A 16,341-nucleotide genomic window follows, 5' to 3' on the forward strand; every position below is an offset into this window, starting at 1 on the left:
CTTGGACTCACATGCGTCAAAAGCAGAGGCACATATCCTTGAGTTGCTCGGGGAATTACTATAAGCGCACACGGCGGTAATGGCCGCTCCTGAGCTAGCAGTCTTTAAAAAATAATTATGCATTCAGCGATCAATTCTTTGCGGCTAAGTTGCAGAGAGAGAGTGTATCCTCACTCGGAGATCGAGCTTCTGTTCGCGTTGCCAAAACGTTTGGCACAAGAAACGCAATCACCAAAGAAGTCTTCGAGGAGCGGATACATCCGTTTTGGTATATCATAGAAAAAAGAAATCATACAGTGCTTTTTTTTTTTTGCCGTCTGCTTCATCATGAGCAGATGATGTGCGCATATAGAGTCGTCTGTCAAAGGCTCCTTTAACGTAACCAGAATAATTTGTTTTCCTAGAATAAAGAAAACCGGCATCGGGAGTGGCGTGGCGGCTTCGAAAACGACCGGAGACGTGAATGCCCGTCTCGGTTCGATAGTTTTAACCTTCACATGCGTTCAAAGACCCGCACAGAAAGGAGGCCCACACCCATGACTGGCGGCGCCGTTTCTCTTATACATACGATGCCCCGAAGACATTTCCTTCGGAGGCTGCAGTGTTCGCCGTTATCGCCTCGCGAATCGCCTGCAACTATCAACTAAACTGCACTTGCGGACCGGATCACTATATAACACAGCTGAACGGGGCACAATGCGTTCAAAGCGAGGCCGAGGTCGAAGAGCGCCACCGCTGAAGTTACGCCGATGCACGCCCGTCTGCGAGCCAATGATTCGCCTGTTTGCGGCGCTCCCGCAATGGGCTCGTCGTTATGCGCTGTCTGGCAACGAAGAAATCGAGACCTTCTGGCCGTAATTGATGGGAAGACGTATTGAGGCCGACCTGGTGTGTTATCCTGGGTGAGGCTGACACCGAGGCGACAGAATAGTGAGCACATTTGCACGCCTTCTTCTTTCAAGGACGTATATGAATCATCTGTCGTCGTAAAACATTTTACTGCGACAACAGTAAGAGCTGGAAGCTGGGTTTGCTGGCGACAACATCCGTGATTGTCGTTACCGAGTTCTTAGGCTACTTCGTCGGGCCTCATCCACGCCATAGAGTGAAGAAAAGCAAAACTTTCCCATACAAAGAAACGTAAAGCGGAACCTCCCTGAACGATAACTGTCCAATATATGCGTAGCATTATATGGCGGTCGACGTGGTGCGTAATGTGTAGTGTGTGGTAATAGAGACAGACAAAAGAAAGGAGAAAGGCAGGGAGGTTAACGAGAGGGTAAGGTCCAGTTTGCTACCCTACGCTGGGGAGAGGGGAAGGGGAGGTAAAGAGAGAGGAAAATAGAGGGAGAGAAAGAGAGCACAGATGCACAATCACAGTCGGTCGCTATCACCGCATAATATCACCGCACAGCGCAGTAGCAGTTGTGGTATAAACATCAATTCAGGCTACAACCGCTTGTCTAACAATCTGTTGTCCTAAAAAACTGCACCAGTGTCCTCGTTTCACTGTGCTGCGATGGCTTGCGAAGTCGCCATTCTAAAATGATTTCCTCAGTTAAAGGTCTCTGATCAAAGCGCGCTACCACGATTGATAGCGATCGTTCCTGTAAATTGTAGCGAGGACAGTCACAGAGGACGTGTTGAAGAGTCTCCTCGCTACTACAGTCATCCCACGAGGTGTCGTTGACCCATGTGTCGAAAGCAAGAGACTTCGCAAACGCCACTCCTAGCCATGTTCGACAAAGCAGGGTATCATCGCATCGGCTGAGTCCAGCTGGGATGCGAAGGCGGATAGAAGAGTTTATGTGGTGCAGTCGGTTGCTTTGAAAACTTCGGGTGTTCCTCATGGAGAACGTGATATCCCGTGTGAGCATTCGAAGTTTCCTAGCGGCATCTGTCCTTGATAACGGTATCGACTCCTTTTTGCCGCCTTGAAGAGCCGACCGAGCAGCGTTATCGGTGTGTTCGTTTCCTATGACGCCGCAGTGACTTGGAGGCTACTGAAATGCCACGTGTTGTTCTTTCTCAGCCAAGGTATGAATTAGTTCTCTAATTTCGAATACCAAATGTTCGCGTGGTCCACGCCGCAGGGCTGACAGTAAAGACTGCAGTGCTGCCTTCGAGTCACTGAATATTAACCATCTTCGAGGTTGTTCTTGGTTGACGAGACGAAGTCAAGTGCTATAAGAGGTGCAAGTTCCGCAGTTGTTGATGTCACACACGGTGCAGAGAATTTAATAGCCATATTGCTGCTACCACTCACCTTGAATGCTATACATTGCCCTCACGAACGCCCACTTGGAACGAACTCTCAGGATGACATCAGTTTAGCAATATTAATTCCCGAACCTTGCGAGAAATGCATTGGTGTTTCAGTTACTTGTGTGCTTCAATGCATAAAACGACGTTTTGTTAAGGAAGCAACTGGGACGCCAATGCATTTTCCCGCAAAGTTGGGGAATTAATATCTCCAAACTGGTGTCATCCTGAGAGTTCGTTCTAAGTGGATCCGCCTTGCGAACTCCACGGCTAGAATTTGTAAATTGCAATATAGGTCATAGGGTAACTAGTTAAAACATAATTAGTGAGCTTTTGTTAATTAGTAGATTAAGCATTTCAATTTTCTGTGCAAGTAATGTCCGCCTCTTTGATTAGACCAGCTCATGAACTAGAATTGTGCTATCTACCGCAGGCAACCTCTAAAAAAATTGGAGAGTGTTCCCTGAAACATCCTGTATATATCCCCAAATAGTTTCGCCATGACACCGCCATACCCATCAGCAGACACCGGCAGCAGCCACGTCAAACCCCGGAGGGTACAGTAGCCAAGGAAAACTTCGCTTTAACAACGTCGCACAGGCAAGGCTTGCAACGTGTCTCTCGCGCAGTGGCACAGACATACATATGGATGTGTTTGTCAAGAGGTGCAGCAGTTACACTGCATCAGGCTCTCGAATGTCTCGGGAGATGGTATGCATTATGGGTGTTTCACGCACCGCTTGATGTCGCGGATGCTTTCGCACGTTTATTTCTTTCATTTTCACATCGTGCATGCCAGAGAGGTTACGTGAACAAGTTCCAAGAAAGCTGTCGCGAAGCGTGGCTCTAATTGAATGGACGGCCGTGGCTGGTCTTATTGAGATATCAATCGGGAAAATGAAGACCATGCCTGGAATCAAACCTGCAACTTAATTATTGTGTTATGCTACCGCCGCCACAAACCCATCACACCAACCACTCTTCGTACAATAAAGTTTATTCTCTCTCTCTCTCTCTTTTCAGTTGTATTGTGTTCGGGTTTCGGGATTTGTATCATGTATACCGCCTCAGGGTATACTGTCCCGGCCCCGATTTTATTCCTTATTTTTTATTAACGATTTACCCTCATCTATTCAGACTAACGTAGGGTTGTATGCCGACGACTGCATCACATATAAAGAAATTAACTTTTCCAATGACCACAGCACCCTTGATAATCCTCTAAGATCAGTGTCAGAATGGCTAAGTGTTAAGGTTAAGTGTTAAGGTTAAGTGTGCGTCTCTCTCTCTCTCTCTGTGTGTGTGTGTAAGGCCGACCAAGCAGATGCGCCGAACCCCAAACCTTAGAAAAGTAGCCTTAGAAAGGGTTGCATTATAAAGGAATTTTTTGGCTCTTGAGGACGTGTGTTTGTTGTAATTAGGATATTTAGATATCATTTGTTATGTCACTGCGTAACCCTATAGAAAACAAGGTCAGCAGCCTGGACACGTGTAAGGGTATAGTAATGATGGTTAAAGGGAAACTGAGACATCCACACAAATGTAGCAATTTGCTACAATGGAAACCCAACCGGGTTCCTCGAAAGAAAGCCTCGCAGTTGAAGAAAAATTCGTCCTGGTCCGGGACTCGAACCCGGGACCACCGCCTTTCCGGGGCAGCCGCTCTACCATCTGAGCTAACCAGGCGGCTAGCAGATGGCAGGGCGAAGTCGAATTTGTCGACTTCGCTACATTTGGGTGGATGTCTCAGTTTACCTTTAATTACTTATCTCCACCTAGCGGATTTTCCGCTGAACTATTACGTAATGATGGTGCTGCCTTGTAACGTTCTGCCTGGCCTACGTATGAGCCAGTATGCGCTATTTAGCAAAAAAAAAAAAAAAACAACCAGCGGCACCCGCGGTCCGAAAAGTCTGGGCCGGTTCGCCAAAAAAGCTTCGTTGTAAAAATAAAATTGAAAGGACCCTGGAATGAGTGATCGAAATGAAAGGGGCCGGCTTAACGTTCAAAATAGGAATAGGACTAGATGTAGCTGATGAGATTAGAAAATTTGCAAGGCGCACAGGATCAGTTCGGTCGGTGAAGGACCGATGCCTTCACAGAAAGAAATTCCTGGCTACGCCACTGATCCCAGCTTTCGTACCTTCCGGTCCTACTTGGAAAGCGATCTGCGACCAGGCGGCCTTGCTTGTTTGTCCGTCACCGTGATCCAGCAATAACCGTGACCTGCCGTTCCTTCCTTTCTCTATCTTTTTCTTTTCTGTCCCCTTTCGGAGAGTTCTCTCGGCACTGCTGACAGGTCGCTGACGGCCCGTGTCAGAGGGCCTTTCCATCACACTCGCCAGCGCGCTCTCGCGGACAGGCTGTCATTTTCGACGTGCCCTCGACGACGTCTGCTCGCCGTCTGCGCTGCCCCCTTTCGCCCGCCCTCCGCACTTATTCGCTTAACGTCCGTCTCGTAGTCACGGAATAACGCCTACCGGCCATCAGAAGAGACTCGACCAACGACGTCACTGTGAATCGTCACCGCTCATTTTGCTTTCCTTTGTAACGATTCTGCGCTAGCTAAACGGCGGTGGTTTCGGTTAGTTGGTTAGGCTTCGTACTTGAAGAGAGCGCCTATAATCTGTACACTCGTCCCTGTCTTTCGCGCTTCTTTTTTTTCTAGTACAGTCGAACCCGGATATATCGAATCTGAAGGGGATCCCCGAAAAGTTCGATATATAGGTAATTCGATATTAAAATCAAAATTTTGCGCAAACATTTTCGAGGGGATTTTACTGCTGTTCGCTATAAACAATAATTCGTTATATATGTGGGTTCAATATATCCTGGTTCGAGTGTATTTATTAGTTAATTGTGGCTAGTTCAAACAACCGCCGCATTCATGTTCATTCATTCACAGTAGCTTAAATTCTGAATAAAGGCCTTCCATGGAATTATTCTTTAAACAGTTAACAACGACAATGGCGTTCTACATTCCCCCCACACGCCCAACCCTTCACTACAGCACTAGAGCCTTGAACGCCTTTACGTAGCCGGCTGCTGTCAACAGCGTCCTCTCTATATTTACGAATAAACTATCAATCCTCCGGTTTCAATCATTCATTCGGTCATGCACTCTGTTTCACATTTCCGTGAGAGGTGTCGTTGCGTCTGCGCCTCTCTGGTCGAGATGCTCCTTTTAGATTTGCCGGCTCACCACTGCTTCGTTTCGACACAACTACCAGCACAGTGCGTGGGATGTGCGTGATTGTTTTCGTTTTGTTGCAAGAGTTGTATACCACTGTCTAAATTGCAGGTGTGGCGAGAAAGTCCTCGCTGTGTGCGTGCAGTCATGACTATTTGACGTACACTGAGATCTTAATACACGGACTTTCTTGCATAGTTCAACCATATAGATGGCTCGTCTCGCCACCGATGTAAACGCTTGGTACGTCTTGCCCCGTGCTTCGGTGGCAAAGTGATGCCCTCGTGGACAGTCCGCGAAAGCGCGATGGAACAAGTGGTACAGTAGCAAAAGTTTATCGAATGTGATCCTCACTTCTTACAGAGGGCGTCTCAACTATCGTGCTCCAATATTTAAAAATATGCAAATGCCACGTAGCTGGACAGAACCAAGGTAATCTCGTTTGCCGTCGCTTGGAGGTACTCTGATTATTTTTTGCATTCCGACTAATTACACAATTAGTCTTAATTAATTAATCAACTTCTCAAGTATTGCAATTAGTGAAAAGTGTCAATTAGAACATTGCAGAGCAACACGGAAAAACTCCCGATACAGCTTTCTGTTGCTCAATAAGTGCTACATGAAAGTTTTTTTTCTTTTTTTTTTCCGAGCGTGAATAAAGCCCGCGAATACACGCAAAGTGCCTCGAGCGGCCATTCGCGCGAGAATTACACACTGGCTGTCCTCGCCTGACTTTAGGCACTCGATCACGTGTCACAGGCCGTTCTTTCCTTTGTGTCTTTCCTGCCGATTAAAGTATGCGAAAGTGGTGACGTCATTTCCGTTACACTTGTTTCGCGGTAAGTTGCCCAGCCATACGGCACTCGGGCGTTAAAGCGAACAAAACAAAAGACGATCCTGGTCGCGGGGTGCAAGCGGCGGCCTTAGCTGCCGGGTGCGCTGTTTTTTCCGCGCGCTGCCGGGAGCGTGACCTCCTCATTAAGACGTCACCCATCGATTGGGGTCGGGCGCGACCGACGTGGCCTCCTAGCTACCACGCGGCAAAGCGGTGTCCCTATTAACGGGGCGCGAACCCCTCGGGCGAACGATTACGGACTGCTATTATCGACCGGGGAGTCAACGCGGGAGCGACTACATGCGCATGCTGCCGAGAACGGTCACATGCTGTTTGCTTATATATACAGCGAACGCACGGGAGGAGGGTTTGCGAGGAGAGGACGTTTCGGTTGCAAGGAAGCAAGACGACGCCTGCCTGCGCTCAGAACCGACAGGAAGTGAAGGGAAAGGGTTGTAAATTGCTTTATTTGCGAGGCAACGGCTTGCGGGTGTAGGGTGGACAACCGTCCCGAATTTAGCGAGAAAGTCCCGACTTGACCGGGGCACTTTCGGATCTTTCGCTGTCATCGTGGTTATAGTTCCGTTTAGCAAGAATTCTTGCAATTCCAGTTGGACCATGGTGTAAAGTAAATTTAAGAGAACGCAAAGAAAGACACGGACTGCGTGGTGTTCAGTCTTGTCCGTCTGTCTTTTTTTTTTTTTATCTACGTTCGCTTTTTGGGGCGCTCTTCCAAATTGATTAGTTCTGCTGTAGGCGTTAACCGCCTCGACCATGCGATACTCTTAGAACAAGACGGCGCCATAAAAGCGCCGAGTTTTCTTATCACTGTATTCGACAAGGACTGCACCATTCCATTCTTCTGGTGTCTCTGTAAACCACCCTTCCTCCCATCTCGCCCCTCCCCCAAGGCCCCCTTTTTTGTTGTTCTTCGCGGTATTTTATAGGCGATGTTCTGCCATACCTTCCATCTCTATCCTTTAATCGTCACCGTCTCGCCCTATGCTGTGTAACGCCCTGCTGACTAATATCACCTTGCTTGCAGCCTTGACATGAGTTATTACTCCTGCAATCTCGCAACGAAGGTGACGTATTTTAGAGCAAAGTCTGCAATAAGACAACCATACGTTCTGCTCAAAACGTGCCAGAAACAACGTTGAGAACTAAACAAGCCTGTCTGGTTCCTTGTTTTGTTTCGCGCTCTAGATTTCCTGACCCTGGCGCCGTGGTAATCTCTCCCCATAAATTGCTGAATATAACGGTGCAGCGATCTTTGGAATCAACGAAACGCATTAAAAAATAACAATAATAAATTAAGTCGCCGAGTTTGCTGCGTTTTCTTGTGTGGAAAAAAAAAAGAGGAAAGAAGAACGCACGGTTGCAACATTTCTTCAGTGCGTCATGGCTGCTCATTATTAGCGCACTTACTTTTTCCTGAATAAAGATAACGTGGGACGCAGAATTACCAGCGAAGGTAATTCTTTAGATATACGTATATCGCTTGAATATTACCATTCAAAACGATTTTTTCCCTGCACGTGCGCAACGACTATTGTGACTGCGAGATTGAATAATTGTTTGATTTGTAACTGATTAATTAATTAAAAGTTAATTGGGTGATTGACCAATTTTAACTTCGCGAAGTTACACAGGAGCTGTAAGAGACGCCACAGAGCAGGGCCCTATACGGGATTTTCTGGCAAACAGCAATCTGATTAATAAGATTTGAAATGTAGATTTCTATATGAATTGACTGTTTGATGCCTGGATGCTACTTGAAAGGTTACGCTCGCGTGTTATGCGCGTAGTAGCGTTTTTATTGTGCAGTGTACACGAACTCTCAACGCGGGTGCATAGATGTCGCTTTTCCGGTATTTAGTTTGTTTTTCTCGTATTTACAGTTATTTTTGTAGGCTTAGTATGTTTGTGTGTTTGTGACGTGTGTGTTCGCGTATTTTTCAACTGTGTAATGGGATAACCGGCCCTTATGTGGCCTATACCTTCCGATAGGTGTGCAGTTATTAAACAAACAAACAGCAAGGGTCTATAGATTAATTTTGATCATCTGGAACTCTTTACGTGCACTTTGCGAGTTCTTATATATATACTTCGCTTTCATGAGAATGCCGCCACCATGGCCTGGAATGGACCTGGCGGGTACATTTCTACAAGAACATAAATTATCCGCCGGACGCGTAGTGAATCAGCTTCGTTCCCGGAAAGAGACGCTCGATCGGACCCCGGTTGCCGCCCTGGTCAGTCAGCCGCTGTGACCGTAATATGCTAACCATGATCTGCTGATCTGCTTGGCTAACCCTTATCAGAACCAGCAGCATATTCGTGAGACTGTACCAACGAGAGCTAATCGGACGTCTCCACAATGCCCTCTGGACTGTATATGTATAGAGCCGACGTGAGCACCTGCTGAAAAGCGCTGCATGAACAGCGGCTTTAGCAACCATATCAATCAATCAAATCAATCAACCAATCAATCAATCAATCAATCAATCAATCTAGATGTATTCCTTCTAAGGAAAGTGGGGTCAGTGCTGAAAGGTGCGCTTCGGCTTGACAGAGGTCCCTATCAGGGATCCATCCCTGTTACATAGGGCAACATTCCAGCGTGGTTGAAATGTATATTTTTATAACAGTCCCGTAGTATAATGAAACTTGCAGTATACAAGTAATATTCACACTTGGGAAATTTGTTCAAATGAAAAATGGGAAATACCTAAAATGCTCGCAGCGGTACTAATCTTGCAACGAATTGAAACTTTGCTCTGACAGAACGACTTGATTGGAGAATTACGGTTATGAAAAGGGTAATTTTCTTTAGGGATAACTTATAGAGTGTGTACAGAAGCGCAATGACTGTTAAATGCGCCCAAGTCCGGAGAGTAGGAAACTTCGTTATTTTCGTATAGACTCCGACCGGGTAAGGTACGCCGGATCACGATGTAAGATACACTCGCTGAAATTAATGGAATGAATCGTGTTCACTATAGGCACGTTGCACCAGGAAGATGGCCCTACGACGCTCTCATCGGTCATACCAGCATCGCCGACACAGGCTGCTACGAATGCGAATAGGCCGACATTAAAAACACCAAAGACCCACGTCCCATCGCTAGTCAGTGAATTACACACCGAACTTTGCACGAATGAAGCTCGGGATTGTTTTCGCTTCTAATCTCAATAGCAATTAAGCATGTCGAGTCATGCGGAGCGTGTACATTCGCACAGTCTTTTTTTTTTTCAGATTCTGGTATCCACTCTTGCCTGGTGATAAGCGATCGGAGATATCACGGCGAATGCTTACCGCGTCACTCCCATTTTTTTTTTCTTCCACCGCTCTCTATAGGCTAGTGTGTTCTCGTGCTGCTGTAATCAGCGGAAAGCTCTACAGCGCAAGGTGCTTCTGTAGCCTTCGAACAACTCGTCCGAGGTGAGTGGCCTTCGGTTGGCGCCTTCTTCTAATCGAGCGGGTCGGTCTGAAATTAGAGGAGCGGCGGCACGCGGAATGCGGGCGTTCCGGAAAGAACAGAGCGAAGCCGCGTCCCTGATTGATGTTTGATCATGAGCTATAAAAGAAAAAAAGATAAAGGAAAGGAAAGTAAATAAATGAAGCGCAAAAGTGTTCCTCGCTGTCGAGCGCGTATACACACACCATCTCCAACGAGCTTCCGGTTGTTTTCACCCCAGTTTTTTCTTCCGCTGTCCGGCGCGCTGTTGGACGAGCTCGAGAAACGTTCTGAAGTCTGTAGGCGTACGCGGGGTGGGGGGGACCCGGACTACCTATCGCTTTCTGTCTTTCTTTCCCCCTCCTCTCTCCACTCTTTCATCTTGATTTCTCAGCTGGGTGCCCCACGCGAGCGGTCTGGGAAAAGCTAGCAGCGATTCCGTGACACGCGGCCTCCCGCTTCGCCCGCAACACCTATAAACTAAAGCATCGGGCCGGCCGACTTGCCCTGGATATAAAACTGCGAGCCGCGATATCGCATCATCGATTAACTTTCGGTCGAAAAGCGCACGCAGAGAGCGCGGTTGGCGGTAGGCGGGCGAGGCAGTGGCCGTCGCGCGGTTTGTATACAGTTAGCCGCAGCCACGCGGCGGTGGGTGGTGAGGGGGGTGGCGGGAGATGATTTGTTCTCCCCCTTAGCCAACGGGCACGTCATTCAGCCGCGCCTTCCGACTGCCTTCAACCTCGCGGGGCTGCCTGCTACAGCGCGACGAAGACAAGCGAAACGGTCTCCGCGTTTGTGTATACCGAGCGCCCAGAAGCGGCGGGCGACCCATTTTTTTTTTTTCTTTTTTTTTTTTTTTTTCCCGCGCCGCGGCGACAGCTGAAGGGGGAGGGGAGAAGGGTTTGTTTGATCTCTGCAGTTTTTGCTACCCGCCGCGACTTTGATTTGGTTTTCTGCGGTCGGACATGCGCTCGTGCGTGTACCGAATTTTCCGGATTATAGCGGTGGCGGAAATGTTGCGCTACGGGCGGCGTTATAGCGATGGCAAACTTGGCCGGCAGTGACTGGGCTTGATCGTCTCTTTTTCGTGTCGTGAATATACAGTGGAATCTAGTTTATACGATCTTCATGGGAACCGGAAAATAAAGCGTATCATCCAAAAATCGTATCATCCAACGTATTTTCCAACCAAGTCGTATTATCGGGAAAAGAAAAAAGAAACGTATTATCACGAGAAAAACGTATTATGCGGAATCGTATTAACGAGATTCTACTGCATATGTGTTACCATGAGTCTCTCAGTCCAGCTCCTTCGTTTTGTTTTAACTAATGTATCGTAATGGGCTGGCTTAGTTTTCTTGTATGCGTGATATGGTTTCTAACATGGTTGGTACTTCTCATCGTGGGTCCCCATATACTGTATTCGGACTGCGGGAGCCTATAGTTTGTAAATAGATTTCTTTCTGTGCACTTGTACCATTATTCTTATGGTAATAAATTATGAAATGTGAGTAAAATTAGCGGGCACTGCAGTGCGGACACAATGCAGTGCGCGATATATACAAAGCTTGTTTTCCTCGCGACCCGATGGAACAGTCAGTTTACACGAACAAGCAACGCGAGCAACGTTCGCTTGCATGTCGAGAGCTGTGAGTAAATCAGCTATAGAAGATATTGCTCGCGCCCAGCCACGATCATTGCAGCTGATTTCGCGTAATGTCATTCGATGCGTAAATAAGTTTCAGACGCGGTCGAACCTCGTTTCGATTAAGCCTGCCCACGATTTTACATAAATTGAATCACATGTATAGGTTAGTACACATTGCATCAGGCGGAGAGTGCTACGACGTTTCCATTTACCACCCAGTATCGCCGACATCGGCCGTTAGGGATGCGACGAAGTAAACGGGACGCCATTCCGAACGAGAATGACCCACGGTATGTGGGCTCGTCTGCCCATGCTTTGCCGAGCTCACAAGCTCACAAATGTTAACGCTTCTGATCTCGATCGCAAGCTAGTTCAGAGCGCTGTGTGCAGAGCATACGTGCTTCGACATTTTCACATCTGGGATGACGTTCCTGTCTCACGATAAGCGATCAGAAGTGTCACGGCAAATATTTACGGTCCCCCCCCCCCCCCTCCTCCTCATTTTTCTGTTGTTGCTCGCTAGGCTGTGGGTATTGTTGCTGCTGTGAACTCTAGAAAGCGTCAGCGTAAGGTGCGCATATTGCATTGAGTTTCCTGCAAAAAATCCACTATAGAAGCAACTCTCGCGTTGGAATCATCCACCTGCTACGGGAATGACTGTTACAACATATGAATGTGTCTGATCTTCGTGCTTGTTGTTTCAGACGTTCTCGTGACTTCGTTTACTACGCATGTGTCTGCCTTGGCTGGCCAGAATTTCGAAGCGATCCTACTAACTTTTCTGGACGCAGAAGGCAACGAAAATCTGCACGCATGGACAATCAATCGCTGCGAGTTGTTGCGTTTGTAATACAATTATTTCGTTGAAAAAAAATTATCAGCATTGAAAAGTCACAAAGCCGCGTTCGAAGCCACAAGGCCGAATCTTAGGCAAATCCACGTACTAGCCAGCATTCCCGTGGTGGCTGAACTGCCGTACTTGCAACCTGTAGTACAGCGCCAGAGTATCTCTGTAGTAATTTTTGTGATGCACGCTATGACCCTTAACGGTGCAAATCAGTTTATAAGGCATTGTCTTCAGCTATACATAATCCACTCATGCACTTTCACTTTTTTTTTTTACAAAACTGTTTCCATCTGAGTGTCCTTTTACGCCATTACTCCTGTAACGGGCGTACGTCATAGACAAAAAACAGCCTTCACGGTGCAAATCGGTTTACAAGGCATTGTCTTCAGCTATACATAGTCCACTCATGTACTTTAATTTTTTTAACAACACTGTTTCCATCCGAGTGTTCTTTTACGCCATTGCTCCTGTAACGGGCGTACGTCATAGACAGAAAGCACCCTTAACGGTGCAAATCGGTTTACAAGGCATTTTCTTCAGCTATACATAGTCCACTCATGTAATTTCACTTTTTTTTTTTTTTTTTTTTACAAAACTGTTTCCATCCGAGTGTCCTTTTACGCCATTACTCCTGTAACGGGCGTACGTCATAGACAGAAAGCACCCTTATCGGTGCAAATCGGTTTACAAGGCATTCTCTTCAGCTATACATAGTCCACTCGTGTACTTTCACTTTTCTTTTTTTTTTTTTTTTTTTACAAAACTGTTTCCATCCGAGTGTCCTTTTACGCCATTACTCCTGTAACGGGCGTACGTCATAGAAAGAAAGCACTCTTAACGGTGCAAATCCGTGTACAAGGCAGTGTCTTCAGCTATACATAGTCCACTCATGTACTTTCACTTTTTTACAGAACTGTGTTTCGCCTCCGAGAGTCATTTTACTCCATTCTGTGCTCCCTTCAGTGCTTTTCGTGCAGTTGTATTTGTCCTGCGAAGAGGGCGTAGCCGGAGACGTGTACTATAAAGGCGCCAACCTCTCCTTCATATTCTCATCAATAAATATGCAGCAGTCCAAACCATGCGAAATTTAAGCTTTCAAGAATGTATACACTAGTCCGGCGCACAATAGCCTAGAAAATACGGTATATGCGCGTATAAGCGTTTCTCGGAGCAACCTCAGTCATTTTTGCGGCCCGCAGGTGTGTTTATATATACATACACCACCTTGCGCTGTAGGCTTAATTCGTAGATAAAGCGCTCAGTTTTTAATTCGTATCCGTGACCTGCTTCTCGGGGTATGTAGCCCGGAGACTGACGCGCTTTGCAGCAGCGGACAGGACGTTTTCGTGGAGTCCGACTCCTGCTTGCGACGCTGACGTTATCGATAAGGCGGGCAAAAAACACCGAAGAAAATGTCCGCTCGCTCACATTCCTGCTCAATTAAAGGTGCCCGCGCAGCGCGGCGGGCAAAATGAAATGGGAACTCTCTAATACGGCATCAGACGGAGTCGATCCTATCACGTCGCACATTAAATGTCCCGTAGTAGATCGCTCCTTATCTGTGTGCTGCCATTTTAGTCTTCACGGACGCAGCTGCAAAGGAACGCCGATGAAAGTTTGCGCGTTTAATAAAACGAAAGGAAAAGAAAATGCGTTGGGCTCTTTTAAAGTTTTTCAGTGTCCGTCTTGCGGAGCGCTTTCTGCAATCCCGCACCATGGAAGCACAAATACGCTCAGTTATTAAGATATCATGCCGTTTTCTTTCTTACTTGCACAAGATCGAATGCCAAGCACAAGATGCATCTTAATGACCGTGCATCGCGCGAGCATTGTGCGTATTCTGCTACCGTATTTGACGATCCAATTGCGTGAAGTAAATTCTGAGAAGCGTCCATATCTGTCCGGAGACACTTCTGGCATATGCAAGCTTTATATGGTAATTGCTGAATTGCCGCCACTCTCTCTTTAAGGCTATAGGGACGTTGCGACACCTGTCGACGCTATGCGTTCCGCAGCGATAAAGTAAAGGAATAGAAGAAGAACTTGTACTGGGTCACAAATTTCACCACTGCTTCCGTATAGATTCCACGGCTGTTCGGCATTGAGAGGTTTTCACATATGCACCACGCGTAGCTTGTAGATGAGGAATGGCGGTAACTTTAGCGAGCCGTTTAATTCACTTCGTACAAAAGTCGTTCGAGGAACACTGGGTCTTTTTACTTTACTTCGATAGCACTTCGCGTTTGCACTGGTTCGTGAAGCCTCTTCTCTGAAGCCATGCTTGTGTGTCAGACGTTTCTGCAACATTTGTAGCCATGAAAATCTTTGTTTGCGATAGCACACTTTACTAGTGTTTGCGCTGGTTGGTGTCATCTTGTGCTGAAGCCTATTGCGTGTCATATGACGAATCGCGCAAAAAGCGAAGCGGCGGGAAATGACGCGAGGGTGAACGCGGGTTACTCGTGGGGTATCATTTAATAATTGCGAGGGTGTACGTCTGCGACAGTGTGGGCAAAAGAGTCCAGAACTTGCTCTCGCAAGTATTTTACGTCACAGTTCACGTCACAGGATCTTGCAAGGCTAGATGTGCCTACAGCCTATAATATCCTTATCCTTCTCTTCTTACAGTTTCATGCAAAGAGCCTATCGATTTCTTTTTTTCGTACGCAAACGAAATGTGCTACAGTAAAGAACATCAAGAATGCATGTCTCAATTCCATATACAATTTCTCAATTCCCCCCCCCCCCCCACCCCCATTTTTACAAGATGCTCACAACAACTTGCGATATCTGATGAGGCCCCTCCATTGCCGGCAGATTGACTATAAGCAGCAGTTCCCAAGAAAAGAGTACCGCGTCCCCCCCCCCCCCCCCCCCCCCTTATCGCTTCCGATTTGACGTTCTAGTTACTCTCCGTGGCACTGATAAACGACGGCCCACCACGGTATGCATATACGCTCGCCGAGCCCGCTCATTTCCGGGCGCCCAACGCACGAAGCTCGGTGGTTAACGCTTAGCGATGCAGATGCGGCGCAACACATGTAACGTAGCGCTTCTCTCTCTCTCTCTCTCTCTCTCTCTCCCTTGTGTCCAGGCAGGTCAATAGCGCGCGTAGGAGAACCCACGCGAACGACGACGCGTTCTCGCGGAAGCGGTCGCTATGCGCATAGCCTGTATTACGTATATCCGTCCGGTCCGCGCTAGCTGCGGCGTCGCGGTCACTAGAGCGAGAGGACGTTGACGCTTGCGCAAGTTTATAGCGCGCGATGCGTTTAAGCGCGCGCCGCGCGCGTTCATATTGTTTGCTCCACAATCTAAGAAGACGCGGCCGGAAGGCCGGAGGAAGGGGGGCGGCCGACGCTGTTTATTCCAGTTTTGCTGGACAGCGCGGCAGTCGGCGAACCTGGTGTTCCTGTCCAACCCTCTCTCTCTCTCTCTCTCCATCGCCGATTCAGCAGTAGCTGATGAAACGCGCGATTGCCGCTCACTGGGTCGTCGTCTCGCAGGGAGAGGGGGAGAGGGGGAAAAACAAAATTAAACCACGCGAAGAGCAACAGACGCTGCAGCCAAGAGCGATCCCCGCCCCATCACGGCAGTGCCTCACCCAGTGCTGATCGCAGCGGTTCTCGAATCGCGCAAGCGACCGAGTTCTTCTTTCTTTCACTTACCCTTTCATTTTGGCAACGCGCTTGCTCCAAGGGACTCTCATGCGGTGACTCAGCTGCGCCTATGTAGAGGCTGCTGGTTCGAATCCCATGCCGCCACGACCGCGCATTCTGACGGAGAGCAATGCTACAGAACGCAAAGTGAGCTCGAGATTTGATCCATGTTACAGAATGACCCGTTGATGGGGATAAATCTGGAACGCGAAGTTCCAGCAACGAAATTGACTTCTGAGCGCATTTACGTTCAACAGAGTTAGGTATTTCATTTTATTTTATTTTTTTAAAACCAATAGATTCCTTTTTTTTTTTTTTTTTTCATTCCCTTCAACCTTGATCACTATCAGCCCGCACGAAGCCGCACCGTCGTTCCCGCGAGCGTTCGCTACTCGTCGCGACGAATGATACGAAAAGCAATCGAATGATCGGAACA

The 16,341-nt window shown here is 47.6% G+C and overlaps 1 protein-coding gene and 1 non-coding gene across 3 annotated transcripts in view; both read right to left on the reverse strand.

Annotated features, from left to right (window-relative positions):
- Positions 1-16,341, reverse strand: part of LOC119433876 (inactive pancreatic lipase-related protein 1) — a 96,335-nt gene that overhangs the window by 57,991 nt on the left and 22,003 nt on the right. The gene's annotated exons all lie outside the window — the stretch shown is intronic.
- Positions 3,874-3,948, reverse strand: Trnas-gga (transfer RNA serine (anticodon GGA)). The gene has a single exon. It is a non-coding gene; the product is annotated as a tRNA-Ser (tRNA).

The sequence above is a fragment of the Dermacentor silvarum genome, chromosome 11 (genome assembly GCF_013339745.2).
Source record: "Dermacentor silvarum isolate Dsil-2018 chromosome 11, BIME_Dsil_1.4, whole genome shotgun sequence".
Classification (NCBI taxonomy): Eukaryota; Metazoa; Arthropoda; class Arachnida; order Ixodida; family Ixodidae; genus Dermacentor; species Dermacentor silvarum.